Genomic DNA, 14783 nt, shown 5'->3' on the forward strand with positions numbered 1-14783 from the left:
TTTCCCTCAACCATCTCATCACCATTTCTCATCTTATTTGCTTCTTTCTCCTCCCCTTTTCCCTTCCATCTCTCCACCAACTCAACACTTCCCCTTACCCATTTCTTTTTTTCTCCACTCTCCCAATGCCACTTCTATCTCCATTTCCTCCACAACCTTACCATTCCAATCTGAAACATATTTGTAAAATGAAAGAATTCATCTTTGGCCTACCCTCCACACCCTACAAAATTTTAATGTCTCTCCCTTAACAAGCACCATGGTAGAATGAAGATGGGATGAAGATGAAATACATGAAGATGTGGATGTAGCCACTTCTTTCAACAACCATGCAAAAATTACTACAACAATGGGAGATGATATTTTGGCAAACTTGAATTGCCAAAATATAATAGACAAGGGGACCTGAAAAGGTTTCTAGAACTCTTTCACATAGCATGACATCCTGATGGGAACCAATCCAAAGAAACTCAAGTAGCATGGTTCGCAATGAACTTCATTGATGAAGCCGCTATGAAATCTTGACCTAGTGGTAGAGGAAAGAGCTACTTGAGATCTTCGATCTTCTCAATTTAAAAGGAGATATCTAGATTGAAAAATTGCTAGATGACCCTACCCTACAACTTGAAAATTTTAAGCATTGATAAATGAAAAGGATAAAAGCTAACTAGGAAGGACGAAGTGCATAATAGCGAAGTGTGATGCCCCCCTTGATGAAAAGTACTTAATAGGCTACTTCATCTCGAAACCAAAAAGCCCATTCCAAAGGAAATGAAAAAGATTAGTAGCTATGAAAACTGTTGGGATGCTCATGGGGTAGTAAATAGACATCAAGAATGGCAGGACCAACCTGATATGGGCGATGAAGTTAATAGATCCAATCATCATGAAGACAAGTTTTCCAAAAGATGAGGCAATACACACAAGGATATTACTACTGAAGATCGAGTGAAAGCAATGGTCACAACAATAAAAGAATAAATGCTGCGGGCTATCAAATAAAAGTTGAGAGTGTCCCAACACCCAATGCTTAAATATCAACGAGAGAGAATGTGTGGTTCCCTTAGTGTATGGCGAACCACACAACAAATGAATAACCAATCCTAAGTTCTAGACTTAGTCGAGAAAGGAACAAGTCACCAAGTCTATGGTGTCCAATCTGTAATGCTTAGGGCCATGATGTAAACACATGTTTCTACAACATGAGGGTTGCAAAATCTAGATTGCAACAATATCAACAAGCATCAATCCTAGTGTACAAGAAACCCATATTTCTCCCAAATGCACAAATTCCATGGCTAGATTCCATCGTGAAGAGAACATAACTACCTCAACTATTGAGAAATCCTAATCCTCCACAACATCAGGCTTCCAATAATGCCATTACAATATTGATTCCAATACAACAACTCAAATTGAAAGACCTAGAACAAGATTATGAGTTTGAGCTGTAGTTCCCAATGTACTATGTGGAAGGTTAGAACGTCTCATCCCAATGTATGCTAATCAAGATAGACCAACTACATAGCAAATACCATCAAGTTCCTAATGTACCATATGGAAGGTAAATATGTCTCATCTTAGTGTATGCTAATCAAGTTAGACCAACTACTTACCAAACACCCATCAAGTTTGATCCAGAGTACCCCATGTACTATATGGAAGGTTAGAACGTCTCATACCAATGCATGCCAATCAAGTTAGACCAACTCATACCAAACACCAATCAAGTTTGAGCTAGAGTACCACATGTACTATATGGAAGGTTATAATGTCTCATCCCAGTGTACGCCAATCAAGTTAGACCAACTCATACCAAAAGTGCTTTGGAGGCAGGGAAAAACACTGGATCGATGACTCCCCTCACAAGGGCGGCATGAACATATTTCAATCTATGTGCAAGGATTGAGGAGTTAGACATGCACGCATCTATTGTCCACTAAGAGCTAAACCTGACAAGTCAAAGGAAGCAAAAAAAAACGCACCTCTTGGGATCACTGGAATTGAGAACCAAAGCATGGAAACCCAAAGTGTGTTGTCCTAATCAATACTTTTGGGTACCAGGAGACAAAAAGAAGCATTTATGTAAAAATACCGCCAACTCAAAATACAAAGATGGCATATAACTAGCCTTGCCCATCCCAAAACAAAGTGAGGGAACACCTAGCACATTAACACCAAGTATTGAACAAGAAGCAAAATATGAGCCCTAAGTCAATGCAGAAACATAGAAACCTAGATATCAAGCATTAAGGAAATGGTATAAAGGGAACATGCATAATTTGAGATAGATCAAATAGTGGAGGTGGAGGCTAGGAGACCGATGCTGCCTAGCATAGAAATATTATTGAACCTCCATCCACAACCAAGGGTGATGGGTCCCCATATACCCATAGCTACCTTATCTACTTTAGTTAGCTATTCTAATCAGGATCCTAATTAGAACCCTATTGAGACATTGCCTCGCAATCTAGGAAAGTTTCTAATAATGGATTGAATATGCACAAAGTTTTCCACAACTAAAAGCAGAACTTTATTATATTTGGGATGAAATAAAAAATGCGACCATCCCTTATCTTGCAATTATGAGAGATTTCTGATGGATGGGGATTGTCTATGAGGATGGCCCCATTTAACATCAGACTAATTGATCACATTACAATTAAACTATTGAGAATTATGAATTGTGTGTCGATCAAAATTGGAGTCCAGTTCATCCTATGATTTTCCATACTAGATCTTTGTGAAGGATTAATAGCATATCAAATACTACTGGAAAGACCATGGCTAAGAGAAACATCAATACTCCATGATTGGGGCATGTTCTACAAATAAGCTCACCACACAAACCATAAATTTGGCAACAAGAGAAATCATGATAACACCACTTCCACAATAGGAACTAGTAAAGCAACCCTTCTAGATAAAGCCAATAGAACATGACACCCAAATTGATATCAATAATTAGATATGTGCATTGGCCACAATTGAAAACTACAAGACACAATTGAAAACTACAAGACAACACATCCAATGTTGCTAAAAGTGGATGCACAAATGATATAGCAAGAACCACCAATTTGAGATGAGGAACTAGAAGATCTAGAAGCCCAATGTCCATGAAAGCCATGGGAATGGATAGTTATCTAGAAGACATTAGGATTGAAATCTATGAAGTGCACTTTAACTAGGACCTAGAAAAAAAGGCTCATGATGCCACATTATAAAGTCAATGTTTTGATAATGATTTGGAAATCCTTCGAGTACTAATGACAATAGAGTTCTTGAAGGTAGACCCTCTTGAACTAACCAAGAGTAGGATTTCCCCACGGGAGACCCTCTTGAACAACCAACAGTAGGAGGTCAAGAAAAAAACAAGGTGGGCAATGCTGGAAAGCTAAGGTGGAGCAATTGAGTGACTTTACTTGAGTACAACCAAGATGGTGGAACAATTGAATGACTTAATTGAGTACAACCAAGATGATGTAACACTTGAATGACTTTAATTGAGTACAACCAAGATGGTGGTGTTGTGAATTGATTATATGCGTAGATTCTTATGAATTGGTGGTTAGAAGGACTTGTGTGCTTGGCAAAGGAATCATTACTTGGAAACCAAAATCCAATAGTGAATCAAACAAATTTTGTAACTTCAAGCCCAATGTAAAAATGAAGGTTGACACAAAATATACAAAATCAAAAAGACATTTGGAACAAATACCATCAAGATAAAAGGCCAAGGACTTGCCAACAGCTGACAACAAAAGCTAGCCAAGTACCTCACATTTTTATGTGGACCAAAGAGAAGTACTTGACTACTTCAAGAGCTATACTATAGCAATGTCTAAACGAACAAGAGAGTTGAAACTTACAAAAACAAATAATCTATGGGCAACCCCAATCTGTGAGGGTCCAATCAAGACAAGGAAATTGAATCATTGTGGAAGTAGTAGAAAAACCTATTACATCGATGATCAACTCACGAAGAAGAAAATAATTAAAAGCATTATTGATGGAATACAAAGATTGTGTGGCTTGGTCTTATAAGATATGAAAGGCATTTCCCCCAAAGGATTAGTACACACCATACCTATTAGGGACAATGCTAGCACTAAGGTATGTGGACCCTACAAAATAAATCTAAAGTATGGCACCATGGTGTATGGGAAACTAGAAGGACTATTAGATACCATTTTCATTTATGAAATCGAACACACCAAAGGATGTCTCTGATGCTACACGAGAATACAAAAAATCAAGGGACTAGGAGGATTTCCTCCTCCTACTCCCAATCCCTCCTCCTCCATTCCCAACTCCTCCACTCCTCCCAACTCCTCCTTCTCCCCCTCCTCCTTTCCTTCTCCTCATCAACCTCCTCCAATACTCCTTCTTTCCTTGTCCTTCTCCTCCTTCTCATCCCAACTCCTCCTTCTCTCCCTCCTCCTTTCCTTCTCCTCCTCCTCCTACTCCCAACTCCTCTTCCTTTCCTCTCAACACTTCCTCTCCTCTCAATTCCTCCTTCACTCCTCCTCCCCCTCCTCCTCCCAACTCCTCCTTCTCTCCCTCCTTCACTCCCAAACCCTCCTTTACTCCCAATTACTTCTCTCCTCCTCCCAACTTCCTCTTTACCTCCTCCTACTCATCCTCCCCTCCCTCGTTCGAACTTCTCCTTCCCTCCTTCTTCTTCACTTGAACTCTTCCTCCCCTCCTCTTCAATCCCGCCCAACCCTTACACCCCATGAAACCCTAGCTTAGACTTCTGAACCCTCGACCCTCTTGATCCATGAAGGAGACAAGCTCTTGACTCCTCAACCTATAACAATATTTCTAGATGTTGAAGCCTTTTCTTGAATTTTACAACTCCTTACCCTTTAAACTCTTGAAGGAGGTGAGAACCTCCATCAACATTCATGAACAACCACTCTTCTTCACCGAGATGATTTTTTTTTCTTATGTTTCCGTTCTTTCTCTTCCTCGTCACTCCTAGTTTTATGACTTCTTGTCATCAATGGCATCAAAGTTTCTTCCTGATCTTCCTCCTCTGAACATGTTCTTTCTAAGAGTACTACACTCTTGTCTTCTCTTTTTTTCAATTTTGGACATTTGGGACGATAGTGTCCCTTCTCTTGACATTTAGAACAAGTAACATTGCTTTTATCCCTAGGCTTATCCTCAGTTCATGGAGCCCTAGGTGGCTTGGCATTCACTAAGTGCAACTTCAAATCAGCAAATTCTATCATCAATTGTGCAATATTATGATCTAGTGAGGGAGCAGATACCTGGGATGTTGAGGCTACCTCTACCCAATGTGCCGGAGTCATGACACTTGTAGATGGCTGAAATGCGGACTCAATTTGATGGGCCGCCTGCTTCTTCAAAGCAATGTGAAGAGCCTCTTTGAAATTACTAGGATTTTTGCTTAGAACCTTTCCACACAAGGTAGAATCCAAACCATAAACAAATTTGCTCATCTTGAGATGTTCCATTGCCAATGAACCCTTAGAATCTACCGTAGAAGATGAAAAATACTCAACCACATGCAAAAAGCAGCTTGTTGGTACTTGATGAATAAATCCTCATACCTCATAGCGAGGTCAAAACTGACTCTCCTACCTTTTGGGAAATCTTCTCCAGCTGCAATAACAATGAATGTGAGGATTGACTTCCACACTTGAGCTTACATTCCTGACTAGAATATGATCTACCCTAGACTACAATTGTGATGATGATTACTATAATGATGCAACTAATCCTAATTGTGGACGAAAACATTGAAGCTTGGAAATGAGAGAAAAAACAACAAAAATTACTTTTCCATAAAGCGATACATAATCCCATGTACCCTTCAAGTATTTGAGGATTGTTTGAGTTTCAAGGAGGGTGGGAACATGCTAACATCACTAAAAATGTGGGCTGGGACAGTGCTAACTAGCAATGCTTATTAGCTGTCTTCAGTTTGAAATTCAAGCATATTTGCTCCCTCCCATTTAAAGTTTAAAATATTGGCTTTCAATTACGTAAGATTCATGTGGACACGTGAAATGAGCTCTCTCTCTCTCTCTCTCTCTCTCTCTCTCTCTCTCTCTCGCTCTCTCTCTCTCTCTCCCCCTCTCTCCCTCTCTCTCTCTCTCTCTCTCTCTCTCTCTCTCTCTCTCCATATCTCCCTCTCTCTCTCTCTCTCTCTCTCTCTCTCTCTCTCTCTCCCTCTCCCTCTCTCCCTCTCTCCCTCCCTCTCTCTCTCTCTCTCTCTCTCTCTCTCTCTCTCTCTCTCTCTCTCTCTCTCTCTCCACGCACGCATGCATAGAGGTCTCCACAGCCCCTCGTACTTGCGGAGCAACTCCTCTGAGCCTCCTCCTCCTACTCATCATCATCCTCCTCCTCTTCTACCCCCCGTCTAAACCTCTCTATCTCTCTTGAGTAGCATTGCGGTACTAATAGACCCCCTTCCCTTCCTCCAAAATCCTCGAGTAGCATTGCGGCACTAATAGACCCTCCTTCCCTTCCTCCAAAATCCTCTCCCTGTTCTCCCACTTTCTCCCTTTCCGCAACTTTTTGGAGAATTGTGCATTCTTATTACATCAGGTTGGTGCCATTGCAACATAGAGAACACGTCCAATGGAGCAAAAATCTCAAGGGTCCTTGGAGTCCCTCATCTCACTGCTTGTACAAGGCAAAAACATGGGTGGAACTTGATGCTGATAAACTATTCTCATTGCCTGCATGTCATAAGCAAAAAAGACACGGGGCGATCACAGATGAAATGAAAGAATTGGTATTCATATTTTGGAAAGATGAGACACGTGTATCCCCTAACAAGAAGGATGTTTGTTGAAAATGAATGGGGACAAAAAGTTACATAAAACAACCCAATGCACCTAACAAGAAGGATGTTTGTTGAAAATGATTGGGGACAAAAAGTTACATAAAACAACCCAATGCACCTAACAAGAAGGATGCTTTTTGAAAATGAATGAGGACAAAAAGTTACATAAAACACCCAATGCACCTACTCAATGAACCTTATGTAATCAATCTCACTAAACTGTATGCTTCTGCATGTTTTGCTACTCTAAACTCTATGCTATTTATAGCAGGAGTAAATCATGCTAAATAGTCCTTCATTTCATGAAATCCTAGTCCTGAACATGTCCTGCTACTTTGAACTCTATGCTATTTAGCATGAACAACTCATGCTACTTAGTCCTTCGTGTCGTAAAATTATAACTTTTTATGATAAATAGCACAACATATTGTGATATCTTGCATAACAATTGAGAACTAGCATAGTTCAATAGCTAGATAATGCCAAGTTGCATGGTCTACTAATAGGCACGGTCTATTAAAACGGGGACAAGCATTTTTCGAGCAAAAACGTACGAGCGATCTGAGCAGTGGACCTTTAGTCAAGTCTAATTTGATACCTTCAATATATATATTTTTTCAATAAACATCATGTGCAAAAGAATAAAGTAAAAATAATATTTCTTCCAAACAATTTATAGTCAAATGATCTAGAATCTCTAGAAGATTGAATTGAGAGACATGGATAGATTTCTATAAAAGGACCATTCAAACACACCAAAAGGTCACCAAAAACTATAGTGTGGTGAGTAATACATTGTTCATATACAACTCTTAAAGAAGATGTGGGCAACAAAATACTGTTTACATACATATAGCTATATTGTGTCAAGCAAATGACTATCAAAATGCACCCAAAAAGTCAACACAAGCTACTGTGGTCATACAATATTTGTATGCACCTATGCAAGTTCCTTTGATATAACCACAAGTAGAGATAAACGCCCTTCTCAGCAAGCAGGTAGAGCTTGGTAGAGTTCTTGCCTACTTAGCGCAGATTGGTGAACGAACATGTGTATCTTCTCATCTAGACCCAAGTATTGCATATAAATGTAATACATATGTTTGCATGGGATATATCTGTTTTGCCCTTGAGAATGGCCCATAAAGTCTAGACATGTGCATGAAGGAAACACTGAAACCACAACATTGTACTTGTTCCCTTTTCTACATGTTCCTGGAGTGGAAACTAGGTACTCCACATGCTCTCTAGGGACAACTATATTAACATTGTGAACAACACATTCCAAGGAAATAGAGTTAGATATCCTTGTTCTCATTTCACATGTCACCTCAGTTACCCATTCCACAACCATGCCATCCCTTGTGCTCGGTCTACCTGTTAAATCAGTAGATTTGGCCCTAGGGCATTGCTTTTTTAATCTAAATCCTCCAGCTACTAATAACCTCATTTCTTCCTCATCCAAGCTTGTCCCCTTCTCAATAGGCCACTCCCTCGGCACCTCAGGTGGTTTTCCTTCAATGCAATTTGATGGTGTCCATGTGTGGTCCATGTTATCCCCACAAAACCAAATCAATTGCCTTTGAATGCCTGCTTTGTTTTTGATTCTGCCAAAGGTGCAAGAACACCTCTCTTTCCCGTCCTACCTTGTGATCTATCAATTTGTGGCATTTGATTCCTTTGTCCTCTAAGTATCCTTGACACCTCACCTCACTACCTGCATTAGTTCTTCTTATAGCCCACATAGTCTTGTGTACTACCTCTTCTTCAGCATATTGATTTGTTTTCAAGATTGGTGTGGTATTTTGTTTTCTCTTTCTTGGCTGATTTACATACTCGTATTCTCGACGATGTGAATCATTTGCATACACTGCTTCTGAGAGAGATTTTGACCGCTTCCTTCTCACAGTCTTCAAATCACCCATACAATTTTGACCTCCAATAGTTGCATCCACCTTGCTAGCCACCTCATCACTGAGATCAATGAACTTGCATGAGTTGCTCCCTATGTCCCCATAAGAGTGCCTTCGAGATAGCTTTTCCAAACTAGGTCCACAACCCAAGTGTAGTCCCTTTAGATATTCTGTGTATCTTGCAGTTTGCAGCAAAGCACCCGTCATATCCGTCTCACAAGCATTTATTAGTGTGACATATTTCACTCCATCATTCAATGCCAACCAACTTCCATGGACTGACTCTGCAAGGTTGGCTCTAAAAACTAAAAACTGGTCAGATCCCTCCACGCCTTGTGTCACAGCATAGATTAGTTTCCAATAAACAAAAAACAATAAAGTTGTGAATGAAATAACAATAGACCTACCTTGAGAATGGATTCTCCCCAATGAGCCACTCTTGCATGCCACCACACAATCCATGTTTCTAAAATGGAGGTCCTTGTTATGTGCATGATGCTTGAACCACGAACAGAGGTTTTTCAACTCAATGTCTGCAGCTTCTTGAGATGGAGCATTCTTCCACTGTCTACACCTTAGCTTGAACTCCTCATGATCAAATGATGGAAGGAACTTAGCATGGTTTTCCAAGCTTTGCTCCCAATGGAATAAGCAAGATCTCTCTTTTTCTTTGAGCACCTTATTGGCATCACCATTGAATACCATTCTAATTGCACGCCAATTTGCTTGTGCCTCATTAGCCATAAACCCTTTAAATTGAGGCTTTGGGAATCCCTCCTTCTCCATGACTCTATTTAACAGTTCCCAAAAAAGGATTTGGGCTTCTGTATCCTCAACCTTGAAATCCCCAATAGCAACAGTTTGTAGCTCTTGAACAAAAGGGTTGTAAACATGGCATGCCATTGTATTCCAATCATGCATACATTTGACAAAATCAAAGCAAACCCAGCACGATCCTAACTCTCCACCTGGCCTCATCTCTTTCACTAGATCAACACCACTACCATGTCCCTTGGTAGACATCTTGAAAACATGACATCTTTCAAATGAAGAAAATTCAAGTTGTCCAGGGAACACCATGCTCTGAAAATAATCATATACACACTTTCTTTTCAGTTGTAAAAGAGCATCATAACCATTTGCAAAGGATCCACTTTCAATTTGGGCCTCCCTTTTCCAACGTGCGAGCCTACAGTTAAGAACATGTAGCATCAAAATCCCATTACTTATTTTTCATAAAAACTTGAGTACTTTTAATCACATTAAAAGGACAAGTATGCACATACCTTCTCTTGTCCAAATTTGGAGTAATCTTCTCTAGTAATGATGTCAATTCAGCATCACTCATGGCTTTCAGATCATCTTGAACGACGGCATCCAATATTATTTTTTTTGCTAAAGTTTTTTGCAAGGCTTTAGGTCTTCCCATCCCATCTCTTTGTATGAGCTTAGTCAACCTAGCCTTGACTTCCTTCACAGCACCTCTGGAACTTCGTTCAATGCAAATGATACCCTGAGTGTATAACACACCTCTTAAATTGTGTATCACCCTTGGGGTGTGGGTAACATAAGAATAGCCTACATGGGTACTCTTGCTCGCAGAAAGGACGAGCTCCACAATGCAAACACTTAAGAGTACTATTTTTGCCAACATATGATCTTTGAGGACACACTCATGAAAGTCTCCCTTGCCAATGCTTCTCATTGGCCTCTTTGGTTCTCTCCAAGTGAGGAAAAAATATGTTTTTGCATTGCAGATGCCCACCACATCTTCGAATTCTAACTAAACCATCAAATCCTGTCATATTACTTATTATATCATCCATCCAAACATGGTTGTCGTATTTGCTTTCTGTCCCCTCAGCATGGTTAGGGAGGTCCGAAGCGGGAAGCTCAAACAAAATATTGCCATCATACTTTACTGGAAGTGCATCAACTTCTTGTATTGTTGTTACAATGTCCATAGCTTTTTTGAGTGCACTTCTTGAAGGAAGGTTTTTCAAGAGAGGAACCAAACTCATGGTCTTATCAGATTGTTCATCTACTTGTTTTTTATCCGACACTTCCTTATTGATTCATGTCAAAAGCTTTACACCTCTAACAATGAAGGTGGTTCCAAACTGAGTGTCAAGATGAAACAAGGACTCCTCACCTACAAAGGGAACCTCGAAGGACAAGTTGTCACACTTGCTATCAAGTAGTTGATGCAAAGAGATTGAGCTCGGTGAAAGTCCAAATGCTAAGTGAAGGTATTCCGTACTAATGTGTGCAACACCATTAGTTGTTGCAACCTGCAGTGTCTTCGACCTATTGTCATTGGACACAATTGCAAAATCCATGGAACTTGTGGAACACAATCTCCCTTCCTTCAACAAGTGAAAGGAAAATTAGTCATTACCAGTGTTGAGATCTATTGCTAGCAAATGAGGCACAAGTGAGTAGCCGAGTTTAAAGATTCTATGTGTAAGCATGTGAGCAACAGTAGTTCATGCACTTATCTCCTTTCGAACTCTATACTGACCAACTTTGCACTTGCAGTGCAAAAGCATAGAAAGAGGCCATCATTGTTCTTTGATACTAAATCAACTAGAAGATCAAACTCATAATATAACCACATTCATTGCCACCCCACGTTCCAAGCACTCAAGTTGGCACCCCATTTATCATTCATTGAAACTTTCTCTAGGATGGAGAGGATGGGGAGTCATAAAAGAGTCATGTTACTCAAGGTTGAGCTTTCCAAGACTAATGCACATGAAAAAGTACCACTACAAATTAGTTTCGCTGGCAAAACTATATTAGCAGATGCAACTAGCTCAAAGAATGGATGGGAGGTGCTAACAGAAGCTTGGATGGAGGGTTTGTCAATTTCACTACACTAGCAAGTTTCAAGAATAGATGGGACCTGTTGCTTATATCTCTTATAGTTTCGGCGATAAAATTTTAGTAGTATGCTATGGGCATTTTTTTTACCATTTGGAATAGCACTAAAGGGATGTATGCTATGTGTGTTCTAATCAATTATGTTAATAGATCATGTAGGCAACAATCATTAGTGTTGCATCTTTAACAATTTCAAATCATGCTAAGGCTAATGACTCTTTGAGATTGACAAGTACTAGATGCACCGAGTAGTATCCAATGCCCAAAGGAATAAGGGCCAAATTAGGGCTCTCAATCATATAATATTTTGAAATGCCATGCCCAATGTTTTGAGCAATGAAGAATATCACAATGTTAGTATTTTACTTTAAACAATGGAAAACATCATCTTTAGGATACCTTTGCCGAAGAGGCCTTAAATAGGTGTGTATTCCTAGTATAAATTTTACTCTAAAAACAATCATACCAAAGGATGGAATAGTTGCGAGAGAAAAATCATGGACATGATGCCATCATTAGATCTAATGAAATAATAGAGCTCAAGAAGGTTAATGGATTGAAGGTGGTAGCAAAAAGTAGAGACATCATAGTTTCGCTGGCGAAACACTATTGGAGGCCATTTCATTTGGAGTTCACAACTATAGTTTCACTGGCGAAACTATGTGGGAGGTAACAAGAAGTAGCGAAACTATAGTTTCACCGGCGAAACTATGTGGGAGGTAACAAGAAACATCTCATGTTGAGTTTTCTAGAAGTAGTAAAACTATAGTTTCGCTGGCAAAACTACACCGGAGGCCATTTAAAACTGGAGTTTGCAAGTTCACCAGAAGTAGAGAAACTATAGTTTCGTTGGCGAAACTATATGAGGAGGCCAGTTTGCGAGGTAACAAGAAGCATTGGAACTATAGTTTTGCTGGGAGGCCATTTCACATGCAGTCTGCAAGATAGCAAATTAGAGCAAAACTCTAGTTTTGCTAGCGAAACTATATCAACAGTAGAATTGCCTCAGTCACCATGCTTATGATTCACACAATAGCTATAGTACGCTAGTCGTAGCTTTGGGTTGCTAGTCATAGCTTTGGGTTGCTAGTCGTTTGTTGTAGCTTTAGAGTTGCAGCTCATGATCATGGCTTCGGGCAATAGTGGAGCTCATTCGGGTTCTTGTGGGGACTTTGACAAATTTGGTTATATGGTTCATTCCATATATCATGAGAGCAAGGAGTTGGTCTTATCCACACTTGATTTTGCCATGCACAGAAGTTCATAACCGACTTCCAATGTGTGTTTGCATGTAAGCCATGTCTCTCGAGCCTAAACTGATTGAATGGCTTCAAAGGCAAAAGATCCATTGGCGACTCCATCTCCTCGTTCTCTCGAAATAACAACCTTCGCAGTGGACACCGCCTTGCATTTCTATTCTGCTAGTAGAACCTCACCAAATGCTTTTCGTGTTCCATCAATGGATTCTGCATTGGCATCCCCACAAAGTTCGTCATCGCCCTTCTCCAGCTCATCGTCCTGTCGTCGAAAACACAGATCCCGCTTCCATACATGAGCACATAGAACTTTGCTCCCGAGAAGACCGTAGTAATGAACCCAAAATTACCGAACCCAGGTGGGATGTTCTCTACCCATCCATTCCTCGAGGCCCTGTGCCTCGAATCGTATACCTCGCTTATCACGAAATATGTCACGAATCCCCCCTTTCTTCTACAGTTTATGAGCGTTTGAAGTTTATGAGTGCCTGGCTACCCATCTTCTCTACAACCTCAAGCTTCAATGCCACTTCGATGCTTTAAACTTAGATGCCTCAACTATCTGACCACAACTGTCCCGAAACTAGTTTCGCTGGCGAAACTAGTTTGGAGCCTTCTTTTCTCTGCCTCCGCTCCATCATTAAACACAGAAATGACATACTACCAGAGACTCTCACTCCTATAGTGAGATGGTTTCGCTAGCGAAAATATATCCTAAGCCTTTTGCCCTATGCCTCCTATCCAATGTTTCATGCCCCCCTTTTGTTGTTTCGTTTCTCTGGCTCCTCCCCCCCTTGCCCAGTTCCTGCTTCTCTCTTTTCTTCTGGTTTTGCCCTTCATCAAACTCCCAGCTTCAGACCGTTTACCCTTCCCATGACCAGTGTGACTCAATAACCTCCTAGTTGAGGCTCTCCTAAGGTCGGTTTTGGATACCCTTTCATGGTCAGTTTTGTCGATTTCATGGTGATGTCTTTGGGGGAAGCTTTTCCAAGCAGGATTTTGAAAACGCTTGCACATGTCTGGGGATCCAAACATGAATATCACAACAATCTCATGAAAATCTCATCGCTCAACTTGTGTAAGCCTCTTTTTTAGGTGCAGTTTTTAAGGCCTATTTAGGCCTACCGAGAGCCAGAGCGCCAGAGCGCAGATATTATATAGTGCAAACTTCTTCAAAATCTTGTGGATCACACATGTAATAGCTATCGGTTCATACCTCTGGATATGGTTTTGCCAGCGAAACTATGATCTTGCCTTCTTCACACACTGCTAGTTATAGTTGAAGGGAGCCTCACCCATAACACGAAATGTTTATTCTTAACTTGCATTATGTTATCAGAATAATGTATCGAGGAACTCCATTTTTTTCAATCATTTAAAAGATGTTTCCATTGGCAAAACTATGAATGGCATTTTTATTTAATCATTTGAAAGATGGTTTCACTGTGTCATTTATTTGTTTTTCTTCTTGTGCAGGTGGGCTTATTGAAAGTTGTGCAACAAATGCCTCCAGTAAGTTTGGTTTCTTTTTCTTTTTCTAGTTGCATTTCACCTTTGCATTTTTGCAAATCTTGTAATAGAGTTCTTCAAACGTGTAGAGAAAGAAACGTGATGTGTCTAGTCCTATCACAAGGAAAGGTGGCAAAAGGAAGAAGCAAGAGTCAGAGGTCAAGAATGAACTGAAGGAGCTTGAGCAAGTTGACATTGAAAATGATATTGAGGATCCTGGGGACAACAAGGATAAAACTATAGATGATCCATCCAACAAAGCAAGAGTTAAAGATGATGTGGAGGATATCATTCCAGAGTGTGTATCATCTCATGTAGACCTGGTTTCTTATGGATGGATAGCCATTACCTTCTTATGCAAACCTTAACTTCTTATGGATTGATAGATTATGGCTTCTG

The sequence above is a fragment of the Dipteris shenzhenensis genome, chromosome 9 (assembly GCF_047967505.1).
Source record: "Dipteris shenzhenensis isolate YYH24624 ecotype China chromosome 9, Dip_SZ_1.0, whole genome shotgun sequence".
In the NCBI taxonomy this organism is placed as follows: Eukaryota; Viridiplantae; Streptophyta; class Polypodiopsida; order Gleicheniales; family Dipteridaceae; genus Dipteris; species Dipteris shenzhenensis.